The sequence below is a fragment of the Aphelocoma coerulescens genome, chromosome 4A, assembly GCF_041296385.1.
Source record: "Aphelocoma coerulescens isolate FSJ_1873_10779 chromosome 4A, UR_Acoe_1.0, whole genome shotgun sequence".
In the NCBI taxonomy this organism is placed as follows: Eukaryota; Metazoa; Chordata; class Aves; order Passeriformes; family Corvidae; genus Aphelocoma; species Aphelocoma coerulescens.
The window spans coordinates 2,962,944-2,983,613 of record NC_091018.1 but is presented as its reverse complement, the minus strand read 5'-3'; the positions used below and the strand labels follow the sequence as shown (position 1 = coordinate 2,983,613).

The 20,670-nt window shown below is 41.9% G+C and overlaps 1 protein-coding gene across 14 annotated transcripts in view; it reads left to right on the top strand.

Moving 5' to 3' along the window:
* Positions 1-3,971: 3,971 nt before the first annotated feature.
* Positions 3,972-20,670, top strand: part of PCDH11X (protocadherin 11 X-linked) — a 436,859-nt gene continuing 420,160 nt past the window's right edge. For all 14 annotated transcript variants that reach the window (XM_069015029.1, XM_069015028.1, XM_069015030.1 and 11 more), the window contains exon 1: positions 3,972-4,373. The gene's annotated coding sequence lies outside the window, so the exon portion shown is untranslated. The remainder of the gene's footprint in view (positions 4,374-20,670) is intronic.

Here is a 20,670-nt window from a genome sequence, read left to right as displayed (position 1 = left end):
CTCTGAGATACTCAGACCCACTGTTTTTGTTCCATTAGCAAATCCAAATACAGGGTCAGCTGGCATTGATGGGGCACAGTGCAACAGTGATAAACATTGCTCCAGAAAATGTAAAACTTGGAAATTTCCATTATTGAGAAGCAGAAGTAAAATCAGGGCTAGAGCTTAAAAACCCTAGTGGGATTTATTTTACTTTTTCACTAAATGGTGATGAGGAAAAAAGGAGAGAAAGTAACTGTTGCTCACATATGTATATGGAGAATAAAAGTCATATTTGGACTGAGGCAAAATCCTAGCAAAATATGTGGTACAACGTGTTTGCAATTTGTTCTCTGAGTTTTTCTGTTGTCCTGACAGCAATGAAGAAACAAAGCAGAACTATGTGAGGCCTTCAGCAGAGAAAGACCTCCAACCTTATCTGTCAGGCTGGTGAAAGTAGTTCCTTTTTGTTCCCTGCACCAGTCTCCACACAGCCCCCATTCCCAGTACCGAAGGGAAGGCTTGTGTCTCTTATTTTCTTGCATAGAGATATGAAAGCGAATTACAATCTTTCTTTGCAGCTGTCATCATGTGGTCTCTCAATGACTTATCTGGTGACCAAAGTAAGGCTACTCAAGCAATATATTTTACGTGACCTTTGCAAAAATGCTGAGAATTCGTCCTACAAGCAGTGCATTTTTATTAACAGGTTTTTCCACGACTGTAAAGCCAGGAGTTGTATAATATCTATGAGACTCTTACATTTTGAGAAGTTCATAAAAAAACTGGCATCTGTGGGAAGAAGAAGCACAATAATTGCAATCAGGGGAAGGCAGAGGCAGCCCCCTGCTCTGCAAGGCAGCAGCTCCCTGCAAGGCGCCCGGCCCCAAAGTCTCAGGGACCTGCTAGGACACAAATTGCTCTAAATCAGCCACGGTGCTTACAGCATCCTGAGGAATGAGCTCAAGGTGCTCTATGGAAACCATATTTCTGACAGTTTGTCTGGTAAGAGCAAGTTTTAAAAAGGGAGCAAGCCTGACCTTCACAGTGTGCAAAACTTTGGCTCTGGTCCTAGCTCTTTTCACATGTGAATAGTTCCTGTGGGGCCTCTTCATGTGCTCAGAGTAACAAACAATTTCAGGACTTAGACCTTGATCTGAATCAAGGGTAGCAGCAATACCTTCCGATGGACAGAAGTATTCTGTCCATAGCATTTTCTGCATGGGCAGAGTTAGTCTGACTTGGACTCTTCAGTTTCATGATGTAGCTGCTCTGGTTTGTAAAACATTCTTGCCCTTTTCCAGGGTTTCCCCCCAATATCTGTTAAATAAGCCACCTACTCCTTGCTCTTTTTGGTTTTTTTTTTAAATGAAATAAAAATTTTTACTAAATTTGACTTCTGCCTGTGCATTTCAAACACAGTTGAGGCAGCATGCTGGAACCATTGTAGCTTATTCTTAGACACCCCTTGGAAAGCAGGACAGGTCTTCCCCCCCAGACATGCCACTCGCTTGCCTTTCTGGACTGGCTGATGCTATCGCAGTTGATTGCTCCTGCACAGGACAAACCATCCTGTAGGTCATTTTGTGTCCAAGCAATCCACAGAAATTCCTTCCCCAATTGCCTCTTCCTAGGTGTAAAATACAGTTGTCCATTATTGCTACTTTAGAAATCCACTGTAACAGCAGCTCAGTGAAATGGATATTAACAGGATTGACAGCCAGTCCTCATCTGTATGCCACCATCGTGATGTAAACCAAACACACAGAGCTGCACTCTTTTTATTTTTTATCCTTTTGTAGTTTCTGTATATCCCATTTTATTACAAAACGTTCAGAAATGTTGATAAATGAGTCTTGCTGACTGGTAGGTGCTACTCTCAGCAGTGTGGTGCACGGCAGCCAGGACACGAACTCTAAATTTGTGGGTAATGGTCTATTTGTACATAACGAGGCACCTCTGGCAACTTTATGTATGTGGGACAAAAATAATGAAGTCATAACTTCATTAAATTCACAGAATTTAGCATCCAGTAGAGTAAAATACAATGGGCATTTGGTTAGAGTCAGACGACTGAAATATGATATGGAAATATGACCTAGAAGAAAAGGCATTACATCTGTTCTGGAGTATTTCAGCATGGTTAATGGCCATGCAATTGTTCATTCCGAGTCCATATTCAAAGAAACTCATTGAATATATGAGTTAACAGGTAAGGTGGGGACAATTCACTGAATGACTGGGGATTTTCAGAAGCTGGTTTTAGAACTTGCTCATCCTCTCACTTATATACCTTTATTTCAGAGAATTCTGGTGCTTAAACTATACTTAGTGATAAAAGTGAGGCATCACCTACATCTTGCTACAGCGAAGAAGGTAAAATAAGGCTTTCACAGACATTTTCGTACTATTTTTAAAGAAGAACACATGAAAAATGTGTGCTGTTAGGGTAAGTGCAATGTCTTCTCTTCATCAGAAGAGTTTAAAACTGTCTTGTCACCAAGCACAGAAAAAATGCTCAGTTATTTACAAATAATTATTGTGTTCACTGAGAAGTGCCTACTGCAGGCATCTGGCAAAATACTGCAAATAATACAAGATACTCAAATTATTAAAATCAACACCACAAATTAACTATTAATTAAACTGTATTTTCACGCAAGCTAAACTCACCACCACAACCTCACTGTGCCTGCAACCAGACTGAGCTGACTATACACGGTCACCAGTCCCCACCCCCGGCTGCATCGACCCGGGCATCGCCCCCCGGGCGGACCCCCCGGCCCCAACGCTGGCCCTCCCGGGAAGGGGGGGTCCGCCTCGGGCGGGACAGCCCGGCCCGACGGACACTGGAAACCGCCCGGGGGCGACCCGAGGCCGGCACTGCTCCCCTCGGCAGCGGGTCCCCGCCGGCGGCTGCGTCCCCACCGCCGTTCTGGAGCCCCCCGATCGCGTCTCCCTCCTAAAAAGGAGCCGCCGAACCGTGCGGGACGCACGCCCCACGCTGCGAACCGAGCCCCGCACACCCAACATCCCCCGAGCCAGCCGCGCCGCCGGGAAGGCTCCGCTCAGCTCCGGGCGCTGTCCCCCCGCCGCCCCCCGCTCGAAGCCTTTGCGCGGCGCCCGTTCCGCAGCGGGAGCGCGGATCGGCCGGCGGCTGCTCCGCTCCCATCCCGGGCTGCGGCGGGGGCGGTCGGAGCGGGCACCGCCGCACTGCCGGGTTTGGAGGGCGGGCGGCGGACCCGGGGTGGCGGCTCCTCTGCGGGCACGGGCGCTCTCCCAGCCGGGGCCAGGCCGAGGGGCCGGGGGCTGATCCCTCATATCCCTCCTTGTTCCCCCGCCGCGGCGCTTGTGCGGGCGGGGAGCCCGGCGGAGGGAAGCAGGAACGCACCGCCGGCGCTGAGCTACCCGGCCGCCCTGGGCTGCGAGCGCCGCGCCCCGCTCCGGTCTCGCTCCGGCCCGGAGTGCCGATTCTCCCCGCTTCTCCCCGCTTCTCCCCTGCCTTCTCCCCCGCCGGGCAGGACCGGAGGGCGGGGGGCGCCGGCGGGGACTGGGGCCGCCCCCCGGCGAGGCGGCGGAGCGGCCACGCCGCCGCTTTCGGGGGAATCTCCGAGAGGAGCGAGCAGGGCGGCTCCGGGAGGGGGAACCCCCCTCGGCCCGGCTATTCGCGTCCCCGGCGTCGCTCCTCCTCCTGGCGCTGATGTCAGCCGCGGGGAGGGCCGGCTGGCAGCGGCAGAGCGGGGCGCGGGCGGCCGCGGCAGAGCCGAGCCGGAGCCGCCGCCGCCGCCGCCGCCGGGACAGCGCGGGCTCCGGGGCGCCGCCGGCAGCGCAGCCCGCGCCCCAGGGCCAGCCGGGCCGGCACCGGGCCAGCCCCGCCGGGGGCCGGGCGAGCGCCCAGCGGCGGCGGCTGCCCTGCGGGGGGACCCGGCGCTCCGGTGCCCGCAGCCGCCCGGCGAGAGAAGAGCTGCCGGGCTGCGCTGCGGATCCGCACCGAGTTCAGAGTCTCTCCGCGCAACTTGGGTTACGCGGCCGGACCTCTGCGGACTGGTGCGGGGCTTCCAGGGCGCGATTGCCTTTCCATCGTCTCGCGGCTGCAAAAGCAGATAATTGACTAAACCCAACAGAAATAAAACAAACTCAGGCTACCTAAAAGTTAGGATACCCTTTCTTTTTCCCCCTTTCTTTTGCAATTTTATTCCCTATGTGGAAGTCGAGTGTGATTCGTGCTCGGCACACTGCATGGGAAGAAGCGGCTGGTGCTTTGGATCGAGGATTTGCTGTTGCAAAGCGATCTAACTTCCATGCACTGGGGCAGCCTTCGGTACTCTAAACGCCTTGATGATGTGCTGAGGAGCCCATGTAGATTGGCATCTTGTGCAGAGAAGGCACTGAAGGTAAGAAGGGGGCTTGGGGAAAAGGAGGATTTTGGTATCCTTTTATATGATATCTTTTGTCCAGCATTCCCCCCCTCCCCCCCACCCTTGGAAGAAGAGCATCAGCCGTTCATCCAGAACAGTATGGATAGGTTGGAACCGATCAACTAAAATGAAAGTCTGCTCCTGTGAAAAGTACATGGAGCTCACAAGTGATTGCAAGAGCTGTATTTATTTTTAGCCTGGTAACACAGCGCGGTGAGGATGTGTGCTCGCGGCGCGGACAGTGAGCAACTCGCCTAGCTCACGAATGAGGAGATCCGCGGGCTCAGTCTCTGATGGGCAGTTTGCATTGGCTGCTGCATTTTGTTGTATGTGTACCCCCCGCTACCTCCCTAGAGCATCCCATCAGCCTGTTTGATTTGTTGTTTTTTGCAGATATAGTGCCTACTATTAATGAGAGAGGGTGAGGGATGCGAAAAAGAACCCCAAAAAAACATATGGAACATTTTATTGATGTGATCGTAATCCTGTAATGGAGATTGCATTAAATGAGGATTGCATCAAAATGCCAGGCTGCTGTGGAGAGCAGAGAAAGCAAAAACTATGCTGGATTGTAAATGAAGTTCTTTGATTGAAGGATTTTCTTGAACCATGAAGGGATGTCTGTAAGCTTAAAGTTGATGTGTATATGGAGTACTGGAATGGGATAAAAACCAGATGAAGCTGAAATGTGTTTTAACTGACTCAAGCTCTGGATACAGTTAGAATTGGTTAGAGGCATTGCAGTGATGCCCAGTGAATTCTTGGTTTCAGCTATGGAGACCACAGAAAGGCAAGGAGAGAGCAGAACAGAGAATGACAAGGATAGAATGTGATCGTGTGGGGAAGGGAAGGATGGTTCGTTTGTGACTTTTGCCATCGTGGTACAGAGCTTGCAGCCTGCTGGCTACAGGCAGAAACCTTGCAGGCGATGTGGAAGGCAAAGGATTTAGCTCACTCTCCTTTTGCAGCCTGGGTGTAGTTGCCTGTAAGAAGTAGCTGTGAGGTGCATGGCAAAAGGCAAACAGGGACCTATTTGCCCCTCTCAGACACTGAAGGAAACTGAGATTGGGAGAGATGCAGTCGGCTCAGCTGATCCTGCCTTTTTGAGCTTGAGTTGATAATACATTTTGAGTAATTGTTGCTGCTTATCTCAATAGGCAAAGGAGGGGAGAAGATGTTCAAGTTTATTGAACCGAAGCAGAGCAGAGGACAGTAGATACTATCAGCTCACCCTTGCATTCTTTTTGTGCTCTGATATATTCTGGCATAGAGAACTGAGCCGCAAAGAGCACCTTCTTCAAGCCTTACTGAAGGGAAGCCTAAAGACAACAAAAAGATTAAGTGAATGATAAATTTTAACTTTGTGCTGGTCTGCAGTGGAAGTAGCATTGATCCGGTAGATTGCACAGGTCAAAAGAGGTAAGATAAGGACCAAAGTTATTTATTTATTTATTTATTTACTAACATTCCACACACACACAAACAAAAGTTGGCGTGTAGAGAAACATCCCAGAGCGCTGGACGCACCATTGGCTGAGGACCACCTAAGTTATAATTGATGTGAGAATCCTCAACAGTGCCTATCTGTAAGCGCAAAAGAGTTGGTTAAATGCAAATCTACATACAGCAAACCAACGCTGAACATCTGACGTTCTCAGGAGGAATTTGTTTTCCCATTTGTGTGTAGAATCTCAGGTAGCATTTCCAGAACTCTGTCTCTTGTCTTGCTGTGTATTTGGCATAAAGTTGAGACGGAAACACTTATTTTAAATAAGATGAAGAAAAGCAGTGTAAGCATATTGAATTCCTCTTAAGCATTTTATTTTCGCAAAAGACAACTTTTTGTGAATTGTAAGAGATAGGTTTAGAATATTCATGGCTAAACTCCAGGGAGCTTAGTGTTAGCTCAGTAGGCAGAAGGTTCTTCCTCTAAAGAGGTATCTGGAAAAGACATGTTTAAATTTCAAGCCATATTCAGTAGAGACTGTTGGTTTCCACATTTTAAAATCTTTTTTTCATGCCTCTTAGGGGAATGATGCTTAATCTGGGCAATAAAGCAAGTATTCCTAGCTCGCTTTTTTAATGGAAAGAGCAAGCGGTGTGCTTTAACTGTACTTCTATATGTCCAATACTCCAGATTTAACTCTATTTTTTATCAAATAACAGCTGTGGAAGAAATTTTGTCCTTTGAAACCATGGCTATCCATGCAGATCTTGGTGTGTATTTTTGCTACAGAAGAACTCTACTTCATGGCTGCATTGTTCATTCTTGCAGCATTTCTTTAAATGTGAGCCTCACTATAGTTAAAGGATAATTTATATTCAGTGTAGTACTGTCTGCACAGTGGAATTGGCTTTATACATCACAGCCTCTGCAAAAAAGGAGATCAAAGATCTGAACCTGTGGTCCTGCATTGCATTTGTATTCTACGTGGACTTGAGTAATCTCATAGTGGAGCCATTCATGCTCCCAAAGTTAAGAGTATGTCAGCCTTTCCATTAGAACATCCATTTGCTTAGGAATTTAACAGCTAGTTTTAAGGGCAGGCTTAAATTGGTCACCTTCATACAGTAAAAAGAAAAAAAGATACCCTAAACAATGAAGTCTAATAGCATTTGGCACTGTTAAGTTGAATTTATAGAAAGCTTAGTAGAAAACAACACCTGTATGAACAATTGAGAGGTTAAAAGGGAAAAAAAACCAGCAAACCTTTCAAAAGGCCCCTGTGGATCCAGGTGAGTGTTTCTACCTGGATTTTAAAGGGCCCTGTGAGTGATTTTACTACTTGGATTTTAAAGGGCCCTGACGAGTGAACTATTGTTAAGCAGGCAAGAGGACTTTTCTTGAAGGAGAACAGCACTGGCTCAAAGCGGGAATCAGTCAGATCTCAGTCTAGTGGTTCAGTTTCACACTGCATCAGACCTAATGCCTTTGGCACTCTTCCAGGTGGTTCTTTTGAGGGTTAAGTTGCAAGAACAATAAACCCCAAACCTTGTATTGTAACCCGGGAAGTTTTCCTTTCAATGAGCCAGAGAACCATTCACTTTTGAATAGTGCTGGTTGTCTGACCGAGGTGTTGGAAGCCTTTGGGGGATGCTGCTGCTAAAGCTCCTTGGCAGGTTGTCCACCTGAAACAGCCATCTCTGTAATCCTGCTTCCCATCAGTGGACAGCCAGTGGGAACAATGGTAGAATCCTTTTTTCTAAAGCACCCAAAAGCCTTTTCCAATCCCTGCCTGACTCAGATATCCATCTTCTCACAACAAAGTAGTTGCTTCATCTGTGCAAAGGATGTGAATGCTTATAACAACTTGGGGCATATTTCAGGTTAGAAGTTACAAGGCTGGAATTACAAATACGTGTGGATCCAAGAGAAGAGTTGCACATGCTATGTAATGCCAATGTACAAGGAGCAGGTTCAAGATGCAGCTTCCTGCATTCCAAGTATTTTGGACTGGATGAAATAAATGAGTATTGTTTGCCATTTACATAAAAATTCATAGGGGAGATTAATATTCTTCTGTCCCAATTACCTCTTTCTGCAATGAGTTCACTGAGGAAATTTGTAGCAGTTGTCTTTTGCCAGTGTGATGAAGTAGCAGTGACCGTTTCAGTGACCGTGAACTGTCTTGGATCTTTGAAAACTCATCCTCCTTGCAGATACACAGGCAAGTAATATGATGCCAGGAGAAGTTAATGTGAAAATTGGAATACAGATAAAAACACTGTGGGATTTAGTCTGTGGATACAATCATATCATGGTAGTTTTGACAGTAAGTAAGAAACTGTGTCACAATTAAGCATTCTTTTCCTTTGAAGTCTGTTGTCATTGCCTTTAGTAAAATCCTGTTGGAAATTATTTCTGATACTCTTCGAAAATGTATAATTTCCCATAGATTATGCAAGATTTAGCCTTTTTGGTCCAACATGGCCTGAGCCAAATCTTCCTGCAATCTGTGAAAAAATTCCTAGTGGAGCAGGGCCTTCCATAACTGCTTTTGCCTTAAATTACGTACATACTTTAACTTCTGCCACTCCCTCAGGAGTTCTGCGTGTTCATGTGGTATTGAGGGCATTGTTATAGAGGAATTTTGCTTGTAGGGATGGCAGAACTCAGCCAGTTTAACAGCAAATGCTTTACTAACTTTTCAAGGAAGTTCTTTTTAAATGACTGTTGTTTTCCTTAATTTAAGTTGCAAAGGGAACCTACATAGCCAGATCATCAAAGAGCCAAATGTGTTGTTAGAGAGACAGATGAATGTTGAACTCACTGGAGACTTCCAAGTTCAATAGTGAAATTACAAGCAGAGCCCACTGTATTTAAAAGCCATCTTTGGGGTTTTAACACGGCAGTTCCCTGTGCTCAGAAACTTCGCCTGCTTCATCTTCCTGCCAGGGGAACATCTTGCCTTGTGTTCTACTTTGATGTGATATGGTTGTTCTGGGGAAGATTTTTTCCCTCCAAGCTGGTCTAGAAATAAGATGTCACTGGTGATGTAGTCTGTTTGCATATCAGTGTTTATCTGTTACATCCTTAAGGACATAGTTTTATTATTGTTGTAGGAATTTAATTAGTAATTATGTACGCTCGATGCTGTCTACTGAAGTAGCAAGAAATACATGCTAAAGGGGAAAAAATCAAGTTTGGAATGCTTATGCACAGCATATTTCATTTAACCAACTGTGCTATCTTGTTAAACAAATAAATGTATATGTATGGAAATCTATGATCTGCTGGATACGTGTTCTCACACGTGGGCACACTGCAGCCACATGTTTTTGTGTTTCCAGCTGTATTCCCTGGCACAAGACATATGCATGCCCACCCTGAGGAAAGTATGAAATACTTGGGGGATGGCTGAACTGCAAGTTCCATAAAATGGAGCATAGGGAACAGTTATAAAAAAGCCAACTGCCTCCTGCTAGCCTGTAACTCAGATTTCATTAGGTCACATTTTGTTTAATAATCCTCCTGAGAAAGGAAGTTTCATGACTGAGTTTTATCTCTGCTAATGGAAGTTATAATTTAAACCCATGTTTAGTCATTTCTGCAGGTTCTGTGATTGCTTTTGTAGTTATGAAAGTTTGTATCTCCCTGTCTCCTGACAAGTGTGAAGCTGTGTGTCCTGCCAGGCACACGGTTACCTGGATCATTGGTTTTCCTCAGGTGTGATGGTATTTTTCTTCCTGAAATGGAGCGTAGCTTCAACAGGAGGCATCGTGTCAAGGTGCAGGTTGGATTCACAAACTGGAAGGAGATTTTCCTAGGACTTGTGTGATGTTTCTGATGAAAGACCTAGACTTGTTAAACAGCCAGAGAGTGCCATAGCATTCCCTAAAGAAAAGTGCAGAGGAACTCCAGTGTTTGGAAATTCCATTAAATGATGACTTAAAAAGAACTGTAACGTGCATATATAACTCTGAACTCAAATGATTTAGGGCCTCACTGTAGTAGTTTGTTTAGATTATAGTTGCTCTCAGTAATTTATAAATATATGCAGTATATAAAGATGAAACTAAAGCTATCATTTAATGGAGTAATGGCTTCACTATGTCAGTCATTTAATTGACCCTTGGAAAATGTACGTGGCAATGTGTTGTAAATCAAAATCTGGAGTGCAAGGCAACACAGTAATAATTTTTGGGATGAAAATTGGGAAAGGAATACATAAAATTCACTTTCTGTTCATCTCCCTGCCTTGTCCTCATTTGAGGCTTTACCAGAATGAATGGTTTCCAGTGAAGAGTTTTGAAATAGCTTCTGGTAATCGCGACTCTCCTCCAGGAGATCAGTTCAGTGCTTGTCAGATGAGTGTACATCCAGAGATCTCTGTTTCAAATTCGTGTTCAGGAGACCTGTAATTTTACGACTTATGAAAGAAGATGGGATATATAAAGTAAATCAAGAGTTTTGTTGTCCTAGTTTGTTACAGAGGCCTTGTCCTCTGACCAAGTGGCAGCTGAATTGGCAGTTATTACTTCTTTATCTTCTATGACTCCACCAGAAACTTCAGGGAAAAAAAAAAAACCATACTCTTGTACATGTGCAATTGTTTATGGCATTAATGAAATCTGAGGAATGAAAGTTACAGAAGGGTCCTTAGATACTGGGGAATAAGTGTATTTTAATTTTATGTAATCAATCTGGAATAATGATGGTGACAAAGTAGTCATGATGATGAACTATCATGAGGTTTTTGGGATTCACATAGTCTTCCCCCACCCTCTTTCATATATAAGCCTTTTAAAAAGACAATATATCTAGGAGAACAACATCATCAACCACACTTTCTTAGCAAGAAACTCCTTTAAAATCCCTTTTTAAACAATTACAGAATTGCAGGCGGTCAGTGATATTTATTTTTTGACAACATGCTCCTTCTATATAAGTTTGTATCTTGCACAGTTTAGATTTACATACCTAGAGAAAGAAAACCATTTTCATGAACTGCACTGGGAGTACCCTAAAGCAGAATGCAAAGTGTGTTTGAGATCAGTTCACAGAACATTAACTTAAGGTGTTTCAAGCTAGAAATGGGGAGAAAACAGACACTTGGCATATCATTAAAAAAAAAAAAAAAGTTGACCACTTAAAAAAGTCAGGGATCAAAGACTTTAATACTTTCAAAGAAATGTCTCACTTGTGTCTCTGGTCAGAAACTGTTGTGTTCTAGCTGAGGAATGAGGTGGGATATGTTGAATGTTGGCAGCCCTATGAGCAGTGAGCCCTTCTGGCTGTGTCAGTGCTGAGCCATCGGCGGCACTGAGCAACCTGAGCTTGTGTGCTGAAGGGAGAGATGTTCCTGGTGACTAAATACCAGTGGCTCTCTGAAGAGTTTTGAATGTTTTAATGGAAGTGCTTAAAAATTCCTGCTTTATTCCATCCCTGAAAACAAAGTAAATTGAATTTACTTGTGCTCGCTCTTTCTCACTTTTTAAATTTGACTCAGCTGTCTTTGAAATAAGTTTGTTAATTGAAGCTGAAAAGTGGATGTGGGTTGAGTTGGGGGCCAATTACTTCTTTAATATTCTGTATTTTGTGGCTCATTCAATGGATAAGCAACAACCAGTCTGTCCAGGTAACTGAGTGGAACCCTCAGCACTGCAAAAAGGCATGGTTGTATTTTAGGACAATCACACTAAGCAAGAAATAAGTTAGAAAAAAAGATTATTTCTACTTTCCATTAATCTAAACTTAGACAAACAAACAACAAACAGAAGTTAAAACACTGAAGGAAGTTTGTAAACAGGAAAAGAACTGGCTGAAATTTACCTGAATTTATGATAAAAATAATTTACTTTTATTCATGGAATCATAGATTCTTTGTAGAATGGTGGGTTAAACCTGAAATCCATTGTATTATCCATAAGTTGAAGAAAAAGGTAAATGTGCTGGTGAATTTTTTGTACTAGGACAGTCTTTTTTTGTGACTGTATTGCCTTTACACAGCTCACATTCAGTAGGAGGCTCCTAACAATATGAATGGAATTTGGCTCCATGTTTGAGTAGTGCTCTTTGGAATCACTGGGTAGGCTACTTTTAAAATACAAAAAAAATTCCTAATTAGCAAAGTATTATTGCTATTTGGGAGTGCTTAACATCGTGTACTTAGTCAATTGGGCCATAGCTGCTTCCTTTGGATATTTTTTATCTTGCTAACTTAAGGCAGGTTTCAGGTTTTGGTCTTTGTTTAACATCAATGGGAAAACATAAACCCCCAGAATATTCGCCTGTTAAATTTGGTTAAAACTTAATCTGGCTTCATAAAAATGGTATTTGCTATGAGTCCCCTTAATGTCAGTTTGTACTTTTGTTGTACTGCACTTAACAAGAAGAGAGTATTTAAAAAGTAATGTCTGAATCAAAAATTGTGCAACATCCCTCTGCAAAAAATGTGTAGTCTCAGTTCCTTACATGTAATTCATTTTGGCAGGTACAGTACTTGTAGCCTCTATTCTATTATAAATGCTAAAAACCTTGAAAGAAATCATTGGAAAAAGGTTTAGGGTAAGTGATTTAGAAGAGGCTGGCAGGCGGTAGTGTGGCTACTGCAGGATTAACTAAATTCTGGAAATGAAGTCACTTCAGAGCATTGGTTCTGTGTCTTGATTTAGTCATTACTGAAGCAGAAATCACTTTGCTGATCTGCTGAACTGCGAGACAGTGGTTGATGGAGATATTAATCAACCAACAGAAATTACTTTCTGAAAAATTTGGGATGCTCCAGTGATGAGAGGGTAACTTTGTCAGGACACCTCTTTAACTGCTGTGTATGCAGTTACATGTACATATAGTACTTATGTAAAACTGTGGCATTACAAGTAGGTCTTTTGGAAACCTCTAAGGGGAAGTGAAGTGGAAATGATGAAATTTCAAGATACTCCTGGAAACAGCTTCAGCATGTTACTATGGTAGTAAAATACCTGTTGATGAGCCTCACAAAAGTTAGATGTGCTCAGATATTTCTTAGTCTGATGGCGGAGGGAATTAACGTTTTTAACAGACTGTTTTGTGATCCAAAAGACCAGTTTTAGGATGACATCCATCATTTTGCAAGCCACATTTATGGCAGATTTTCCTCCTTTCTTTTTCTTTTAATACTGTTTGACTGATGTAGTTTTTACAACCTCAGCCATAACTGTTTTGGAGGGAGAAACGTCAAATCTGTCGTGGGTTGGCAACAGCCATTTTCTTTCTCAGCTTTTGAAGATCCTACTCAGTTTTATGAAGGACTCTGGAAATGGAGCCCTAGTTGGAGTTACATATTTCTGTCAAAATGAAGAGTTTACTGCTGTCCTTGACATCCGTGTGATTTCAGGCTGCGTTCTACATGCTAATTTGCACTCGATCCTTTGCCATTTTGTATTTCCTGAATGTGAACTCTGTATTCATTGAGTTTCCTAGCGATTTGAAGTGCTGCAAGCACATGAGATACTCTTGGTAGTAAACCAAAAGAAATACTTGAAGCGGATTTTCCCTTTTGAACACTACAAAAGTGTTCTCTTAATATTCAGAAGTATCCTTGGAAATTTTCAAAGCTTGACCTAAGGCCCTAAGCAGCCTCATGTAACTTAGAAGCTTTAAGCAGGCTTGGCTAGATGGGCTCTCTAGAGGTCTTCCAGTGTGAACTTCCCTGTGGTTCTATAAAAAGACATTGACTCCTCTATATAGGTCACAGCTTTTTGTTTTGTTTCAACTGAGATTTTTTGCTCAAATTCAGGAGCTTGCTCTGTCCTTGCTGTTCTGGTTGTTCAGGTGGTGAAGAGGAGAGGAGCGGGACAGGAGAAGGAACCTGCTAGTGAGCAGAAGAAAGCTGTTATTTGTGTGTTGGGTTTGGATCTCAGCACTAGTTGCTATTCCTGTCTCAGAGCATGCTATTTGGTGTAATTTGGGAGGCCTCCTTCAGCTGAGGTTATAGAGACAAGGCTGCCACTTCAACAAGTCATCGCTTTGTGCAGGGCCCTTCTGAATACAGGTTGAAGTACTGCCTTTGATCTATGAAATACTTTTTAGCTTCTTTTCTCTTTCTGAGGAGATTCTGCTGTTCGTTTTTGTTCTTCTTTAAAGGCCAACTGGAAAGCAGAAACCTCAGCTTTATTAACAGAGCTGAAGGCAAGAGAACCTGAGACTGATTCTTTTCCCTTAGTCCTACAAAGCCTAAGTTAGTTGACATTCAGAGCTGTAAGACAAACTTGTTAATTCAGTTTTTCCTGAGCGTTTTCTGGGGTGGACACATTAGCTGGAGGGTAATTTTGTTTGTATTTTTGAAGAGTGTTCTGCTGATGCTTCATGTTGATGGTTTATTGCTCTTGACTACAAGAGTGACTGGAGATTGATTGACAGATTCCCTACAAAAAATGCAGGAAATGCAGTTTCTAGAGAGGAACTTAACAGTGTATGACTGTGAGCATACAAGAGTAAAATCAGTTTGAGAATAGACAGTATTTTTATGGGCAGAAATTTAAGTACTTTCATTAAATATAATAAAAGATCACTACAAATGAAATCAAGGATCTTAAAAATTCTCTAAAAAGGATGTTTGTGGTTACAGAAGTTCTAATTTATTCGTTGTTTCATCATGGAATTATTTGTCAAAGCAGGCAGTCAAAAAAAAATTGTTCACTGGAAAGCAGTGAAGATGCCTGAATGTGAACAAGCATTTCATGATTTTTGTTGTTAAAGCTAGACTAAGTATTTCTTCATTTCTGGTAGTACCACTTACTTTCCATGCTGTGTGTCTAACACAACATCATTGGTATTTTTTTTTTTAATCCATCTAAAAGGTTCACAATACTTCATATGCTAAATTTAGCCGAAATTTAGATTAAAAATTACTTCCGTGGGTTTGTGCTGGTTTATTTGGGCCAATTTTAACTGAAAGCTCAGCAGAACACTGCAAGTACTCATTCAGTATTTTCCATCCTTGACTCTTGCTGTACCATTTTGTTTCTGCTGTCTGCAAAAGAACATTTTCCCTTAAAAAAAACTTAGGTGTTCCTAAATATTTCAATAAATGTCTGCTGCATGCAATTGTTGGACATTAAACATAGTTGTTCCACAATTATGGACTGTTTCCTTCAGATTCCATTGATGAAAGCTTCTTATCCTAATTATTTGTTTATCTTAATGAATGCATGGTAAAGGCTGTATTGCATTTGTACCATTAGACTCTCTCAGTCTGATATTTTCAGAACCCTGCAGATGTGGATTTTAAATAAATGAAAAGAGCAGATGGTGTACAGGGAAATCTTTGGTAGGCCAAGAAGGTAAATCAAAGTTTCCCTGAGTTCCTGGAGTTACCTTATGTGGGGACTGCTTTTCCACCACTATAAAATTTAATAATGAAGTGTTGATCTACAGCATGTTGTAGAATCTCCTAGATATGCAGAGTATTCTTTAGGAAAAGCCTGTGCCATGGGAAGAGATCTGCAGTGTGCACTCTGCTTTTTACCATGTGTTTTAACGTGGGGCTTAGGCTTGCTTTGAGACGATCAACCCTGATGGTGCTGAATATAAAAAATGGCAATATAATTAGTCATCTCCAGCAGAAAATAATTTTTGCCATTTTTTTCCCCATGTGGAGGAGGGGATGAACTGGTTTTCAGTTACTCTTTATCATTTCAGTTTCTATTTTTGCCGCTGACTTGGAACATTTACCAATTACTTTTTTTTCCATCTTGCATTTAGGGATGTGCTATCTTATGAGATAAAGATTTAAAACTGAAATGCCCTGGTGAACCAGGGTGAACTGGTGGTAATTCAGCAAAAGCTGCTCCTTGTCTGATGGTCAGGAATAGGACACAGAACTGTCCATGGTCAGCTTTGGATATAAAGTGAGCTACTTACACCACTCTAGTCCTAATCCACGCTCTCTTAATTAAGACATTGCAAGTGTTCATTGTAGAAACTTTATATTAAACTTTCTGGTCAAGGCACATATATATAAACTGTTTCTGTTTTGTTGTGCATTGGTGCCACTGCAGTAAAAGTTATACAAATAAAAGATGGTACCCAAAAAGTCAAACCATAGATGGTTGTTGTGATCCTTCCCTGATTTGAATTACCCTAAAAAAATCTCAAAGATCTATCATTTCAAGCATATCTAGGCAAGAGAGTGTAATTTAAATGTGTAGTTGCCATCGTGGATAGCATGTATGGCCTCTATAACCACAGGGAAATCACAGATTTTCAATTTCCCTTGGAATGTGTTCATTATTAGAAAGTGTTACCAGAATATTGTTTGTTGTAGGAGAAGAAAGTCCTCTTCAAGTTTTTAATGAATCTCTTGAGAGATTCATCAGATTTACAGGTTAAAAAAGCTGTAAACATTCTACTGGGAACAGTCATTAAAGGGAAGATGAATGTGAGTTATCTGCACACTTCTTCTGAAACAGAAACCCTGAAGATGATTTACAAACCAAAAAAGCTGTTTCTCTTTAAATGATGTGTGTTGCTGCATTGTGCAGTGAAATACAAAGTACGATTAAAAGTAAGTCTGCAAAATGAGAACGAATTTCACTGTTTGGAGAATTTTATAGGTAAGACTACATTGATCTGAGCTTGAAGGGAAGAAGCCTGAGACAAATATTTCCGTCATTTCTAGATTACAAAAAACACTAGAGTGCAAGAGAAAACCCTTCCTGCACAGGTACCAACTTGGAGGGTCTTGTATTGAAAATCCGACTTCCTAAATGAAATAAGAATGAATTAACAAAATGTCTGTAGATTAAATAATTAAATTCAACTCCCCCTCCCCCCCCCCCCCCCCCCCCCCAAAAAAAAAGGCTTAATCCTCTGATGTGTTGCTTTTTTTTAGTAAATCTAAAAGTGACAGCAGAGGCCTGCTAAAAGGTTTGCCTTTCCATGAGGCACTTCACACCCTTGGCTACTCACTCAAGCTTGACTGACCCAGCCGCAATGCCAGTAAAAACTCATAATTTGTGATAAAACTGCTTAATCATTTTTTCTTATCTGTAGTATTACAGATACAATGGAGGGAACAGTTTTGAATATACCGCTAAAAGATAAAATGCAGATAAGTATTTCAAAATTAATTTGTCAAAAATTTGATCCTTGAAAGATTTTAATTGGTCCCCTAAGATTCTGCTGAAGGTGTTTTGGTAGCCAATATCTCCTGTTTCTTCAGAAAACTCCAGGCCTACCATGGAAGAGGCAGTTTGTTTGTAGTTGGGGTGAATTCTGGCGTTAGTTCTGTTTGGTTGATGTAGCTCCTCAGTGAAGCACAAACGCGCTGAAAACTTGGAAAACAGCGAAACGTGAACTGTGTCCCAACTGCATCTGTTGAACACAACAGCAGTGCTTTCACAGTCACTCAGCTTTCCAAGAGGTCACCCCCTTTGCTAATAATCTGCATAACGAACTGCTGTATTCGCAGTGCCTCATCATTATGAACAGGGTGTATTTCAGCTGACACTGCCATTCTCAACATGATGTTACCAGTTTAGTACACGGCTGCCAATCTGATCTTACTGTCATGCTGGATACAGTCAGGGCTCCAAAATAAAATCACTGTCCCACCAAGGGGATTGATGCTTCTGCTGCATTTTCTTAATATTTTGTAAAGATTATCTGCTGCTGAGTAGTTTTTTCAAGGTGTGTGTGCATTTTATTTTATTCCTTTTTTTTCTAATAAAAAGCATAAGTGGGTATATGTATATGCATGGACATGCTGTGACCATAAAAGTCGTAACTTATGTCCTTGGTCTAAGCCAGACATTGAGCTTTCAGGCTTTGGGCAAGCTTCTTCAGGAGGCAGTCCCAATAAAAATCCATCTCTGACCTGGAATATGTGCAGAATCCTCTTAAGCTCACTTCAGCCATGGCATGTAACAGCGTGGCTGATGATAAAGATAAATCAAGGCAAGAATAAGGACTTCAGGTCTGCTCTTTGTCAAGACTGAAATACACAAAACGTAGAGGAATGCACTCATTCATGCAGAATCATTTTTGTGGTGCAGCCGGTTGGTGGGAGGTTAATGAAAAAGCCTTGTGACGTGTTTGGTACTGACATTGTGTTTGGGTGTATCTTAAATACCAGTGGTGCAGTGTTAGATCTTATGTTCTTTACATTTCCTTTTAGATGAATTTACTTTTGGACTGTCATTTCTCTATGTGACTGGAAAGCATTTTTCCAGTTCACATTTTCCACTGCCACCTTTCTGTGCCTGTTTGTCTCCCACTGACTCCTACTTTTCCACAGACATGGCCCCTAAAAGGAACATTTCTTGCTAGGAAAGCTCTAGGTGCTGAAAGATGATTTGCACTCCTAGGACTATTTGCTTCACAGAGGCTTGCAAGATTTTAGGAAAGATGCCAGCTAGTGCACAGACAGTTTGGCTCTCCAATCCCAGTATTAAGGGTAACAAGTTGTAAATAGCTGCATGTTGCCATTATCTCAAAACCCCGCTGCTTTCAGGACACGATGAGGGCTGTAATAATAATGTTGCTCATTGCTTGTTGCATTTTTTTCCTTCTCTTGCCCAGCACTTACTGAAGAATAAGGTTTAAAAGTTGGATGGCTTGTGATGGCGTCTTGATGTGATTCTTTGATTTCACTGACCAGTGTCTTACTGGTGGAACTCTAACAAATGGATCACTGAGATGATGGGAAGAATCTGAACCCAAACCTGCCACCATTTTTTTAAAGAATTATTTATAGGAAGGAATCTCAGAATCCAAAAATTTTGATTTTTTTTCCTACAAAAATAAATAAGTGTTAAGAGAGCTGAATATATTTACAGTATCTCGTGTAAACTTTCATATATGTATAAGGCTTTCTTGCAGCTATATAAATCTGCACATCTTGATTGATGTCTTTTCAGCTATGCTGACTTATAAAAAACATGGATTGTATCTAGCATATGCCACTCAAAGTTACAGTATCTCTTTTTTCAGACATATATAAAAATTCGACTTGGTGCATTTAATGAAAAAATATTTTCAATGTTTAGGATTTGCTTGCTTTGCTTTGAGAATGTCTAATGTATTAAGTGTTGCATGTAATGCTCAGTGAAGCAGCTTTGAAAGGAGTTGAATAATTAATATTTATTAGTGTATTTTTTTCATGCAGTAATCATTTCCTGACCCAGGAAGAGTTGTTCCATCGAAATGTGGAATTCTGTGTGACTATTTCTTTCCCAAAGAAAGTTCCAGCACTGATCACTGAGACTCATTGGCCTCGGATGTGCTGTGAAAGAACTGAAGCTTGATGTCATTCTCCTGTTAGTGTCCTCTGTCTGAAAACACAGAAAAACATGGCATGATTTGATTTGAAGGAGTGTGAAATTGTTCCATGTAGACATAAAATAATGTCAGTAGTAACAAGACTACTACATCAGTAGTATTGGCGATAGTACTGCTGAACAGGTGACCCAAAATTTTCATGACAGTTTCTTTCTAGGAGTTTTTGATCTATCAGAATAACAAAGAGAGAACAAGCTGAGCAAACCTCAGTGCATAAACTTTCTGTGTCAGGAGCTGATGATCATTCATTCCTTCATTCATTTTTGCCCATTTATTTTGGGGAGGTATGAAGGATAGAGTAGAGTACATTGTATTACCTGGGAGCACTGTGTTGAGTCTGTCTGAGCTGTGTCTGCCCTAAGCCTTGCAAATCTACAATGGAGCTGAAAAGAGCCTCCTGTGTAGGAAAGAATCAGAGCAGAGTCTTGGAGGAAAATTTCATAGATGTGATGACTTGGCTGTAGGAGTACATGGCTGGAACAGAACAGCACTGAGATGAATATGCTGCAATATCAAGGCAAAGTGCCAGGATGAAGGGAGTGTGTTCAAAGAAAGTGTGCCATTGGAGCTTCACAATAAAGAGCTTTGAGGCAAGACACTGAAGTACTGAAGAAAAAATCAAAAAGCCTGAGCCGTTTTGCCAAGCTATCAGGGAACACAAACCAAGATGAAACATTAAATTCTCATGGAGAAGCACCCAAGTGCTGAAGGAAAATGCTAAAATGCGCAGATAAAATTGATGGTTCCTAATGCAGAGTGCTTAAGAGGCAGAAGCAGAAGTGTGAAGTTAAATAACGTTGAACAGAGGATGCATGGAAGCTGTCAAATTAGGTCTTTTCTTCACAACTAAGTTTTTGGGGAAGCTGATGTTATGATTCAGTCTGGCTTTGATTGACAGCCTGCTTATGGCAACATCAAAGGATTTACTGGTGTTTTGGTACAAATGGAACACTTTAACCAAAGCATAGGACAGAAGTACAGAATCCTAGTACAGAGGACTACTGGGTTTTTTTACTGTAGAGAAAAGTTATATGAGGGATGCAGAAATGTTTTGCTCTGTATAAGATTCAAGGGGGGAAATTATTTTGGGAAGAATTCCCCTTAGGAGGCTTAAATTCTATGAAATTCCACCCAATGACACCAACATACCTTAAGATCAAAGGCTGACACGTTTGCAATTTTATTGTGTATGAATCCTCCTGTTAAAGATCTTCATGAAAGGTTATTCTAACCTACCCCATCTCATTTCATTTCTGTAGAGGCAGTGCATGCTAATTCAAGAAAAGGGAGTTGCTTTTAATATGGCAGAAACCTACAGTTTTGTCAATATTCAGCTCATGAATAGTCATGTATTTTTTGTCAGCGTGTCTTCATTTCAGAAGTAGTAAAGGGACTATAAGATAGATCGTGTCCTGTGACTGGTCTGGAAATTTGCTGAAGGGAAATGAGATGCAGGTTTTAGCAGAATGGGAGACACAGCCCTTCTAGCTTATTTTCAGGCAGAATGTG